Below are 3,193 nucleotides of genomic sequence, written 5' to 3'. Positions count from 1 at the left end.
GACATCAGTGTGTATGTCGTTGTGTCTGAAAGAATGATCAACAGTTCTTGAATAACAATACAAAACAATGATGTTATTATGAGCCGATATCTGAAGCATAAGCTTATATAAACCACGTACAGTATTAAAAATATTATATACAATTACTGACTTTACGTAAGGTTGATTTTAGGATTTATCTACCAAAGAAAAGTTGTATTCACCGATATCTGATACATTTAACCCATGAACATAAGTACAAAACAATATTACTTTGAAACAACTGCTGATGCACATACGTATATATGTTCTTTTAAGAGGTCATTTAGGGGTTAAAAGCATCTAGAACTGCGGGAAAATTAATAGAATACATCTCCAATATCAAATAGTATGCAATCAAACCTGATTATATAATCGCATTACGAAACCAAATGCATCGCTTTATCAACTGTTTTTCGATTAGTCAGGAGACACTTTTCCAAATATGGTTAATGAAATACGAATCGTCACATATCTGGGCCTTTATCATTAAACCGAAAATCTGATTCAGTGGTAAGTAGACGACTAGCCGGTAGATAGAAAACTGTCTTACAAACACTGTAAAAACAAATATTTTCACAAGCGTGGACGTCTTTTTAAATATTTGTATCAGCCATTCATATCGTCAAATAGACAGCTATGGGCATAGTAATTTCTATGAGTTGGCTTCCTTTGTACTTTGTGCTGGAGCCATGTAGGGGTCTAAATGAGGCGATGGTCACCACAATCACGATAATACCGGTTTCCTTTTATCTACTGTATTTTGATAAAGAAACATTACGTCTCTTGAAGAGAAAATAAGATTAATAATTTCAAACTGGAATAGGAATGAAAGTTGTCGATTGAATATTTGATATTTCAATATTCACTGAGTATTTGTACCGTTAGAAGATCCCTGAGGATAACTTTAATCAATTTACTGTCCTCATTTTTCATTTATGTACCCCATGATTACCATCCTTGATCAGTTATCTGTCTCCAGTTTCCCTTTATGTATCCCCTGGTTACTAACCTTGATCAGTTATCTGTCCCCAGTTTCCCTTTATCTGCCCCCTGATTACCATCCTTGATCAGTTATCCGTCCCCAGCTTTCCTTTATGTAGCCCCATTATTACCGACCTTGATCAGTTATCTGTCTCCAGTTTCCCTTTATGTACCCCTTGATTACCAACCTTGATCAGTTATCTGTCCCCAGCTTCCCTTTATGTACCCCCTGATTACCATTCTTGATCAGTTATCTGTCCGCAGTTTTCCTTTATGTTACCCCTGATTACCATCCTTGATCAGTTATCTGTCTCCAGTTTCCCTTTATGTAACCCCTGATTACCATCCTTGATCAGTTATCCGTCCCCAGCTTTCCTTTATGTAGCCCCATTATTACCGACCTTGATCAGTTATCTGTCTCCAGTTTCCCTTTATGTACCCCTTGATTACCAACCTTGATCAGTTATCTGTCCCCAGCTTCCCTTTATGTACCCCCTGATTACCATTCTTGATCAGTTATCTGTCCGCAGTTTTCCTTTATGTTACCCCTGATTACCATCCTTGATCAGATATCTGTCCCCAGTTTCCCTTTATGTTACCCCTGATTAGCATCCTTGATCAGTTATCTGTCCCCAGTTTCCCTTTATGTACCCCCCTGATTACCATCCTTGATCAGTTATCTGTCCGCAGTTTTCCTTTATGTTACCCCTGATTACCAAAGCTGACGTAGAATTGGTGGTGCCCGCTACCCTGTTATTTACATATCTAATATTAGTGGTTAAAGGCATGACAGAGCGACCCTGTCAGCTCCACGCACTGTGAAACACACCACAGCACTAATACCTGGCAGCATTACTTTGAATATCGACTTTTCTGCTGCATATCGTAGAAAAAAAAGAACTCAAAAAAAGTAAACCTGTAAACGACAACGATACAGTTTCATGTACTTGTTCCATATTGCCAATGAAATATACGAAATTATTAAACGATAAATACTTCTATTATTTATGTGGAAAGAAGTTTTCTATCATCAGCCAATGATGGCATAGCTTCCTAATAGTGTTACATACACTGAACGTGGTTAGTTTTGGCGAATTAGAATCGCGTTTACTATTCGCTGCATCGAACTTCCAAGTTAAAGCTGGATAAGAAGAGTTTTCATTAATGATTTGCTGCGCGCATCGCAGTTTTCTACACATTCAATATTGTAAGCGATTCTTTGCAACCATGATTACATAGAAAACTGACGGTATAGAGGTTGATTCAGAATGGCGGTGTCTACTTGCTGAACGTAACAGTATTACTATCCAACGTCCAAGAATAAGCTTTAATCAGTCCCCACTGGTTTTTTTCTAAATCTTTTCTGCTTGGTCAAGCAGTTTTTCATTGAAGTGTAATAGATAAAATAATATCTTAAATCCGTCTGTCACGTGTACGACAGAATGAGTATTCTTTATTAAAATATTCAGAAATGATGTTATGAAACGCAAGATTTCATTGGATAATTTTCATTATCTGATCCCCGATATACTGATGAATTCTGACGTTACCCCAAAAGATGGTGGACATCTTTCAAGTTGAGGCAGATACTCGATATCGACATTGGATAAATTTATCAGAACAAAATGCTAAAATGTGTCACCGAAAAGTAGAGTGAAGGGTACCATGATGATAATCTTTTTGCCTTATTCCGATTCGCTTGTCTCCGCTTCAAGAGAGTTAAGAAAGTAAGCGTTACAATACAGCAGGCGATATTCTCAATCCAAGGATCAAATTCAACTATGATATCACAACTTAATAAAATGTTGTGTCACGTGCATGGTATGATCGTCTCCTACCTTACCTGGCCAGTTCTATACAGAATTATATATAAATCCCAAACTCTATTTGAAAGAAACGCACTGACAACTTCGGATAAGACTCGCGTCTTGTCGATGTCTCTCAACGTGCGATGTTCGTTATTTTATCGACATGCTTTGGTGATCACATACTTTTACCGTTCAGAGATAGACATGACAAACTTTGGGCAAGTGCACTAGGAATCCGTAAAACAACAACTTACATATATATATATATACACAAAGAAAAAATGTTAAGTCTTGTCATATTCCTTGACCTACATCCTGACCCAAATCCAACGACACTTCACTGTAAAGTAGGCAGAGCTTCTACGACATCAGTTGTAGAAAGG

Source organism: Ylistrum balloti, unplaced genomic scaffold, assembly GCF_031769215.1.
Source record: "Ylistrum balloti isolate Yb309-2 unplaced genomic scaffold, AGI_CSIRO_Ybal_v1 Utg370758, whole genome shotgun sequence".
NCBI lineage: Eukaryota > Metazoa > Mollusca > Bivalvia > Pectinida > Pectinidae > Ylistrum > Ylistrum balloti.
This window is presented reverse-complemented; position numbering follows the sequence as displayed.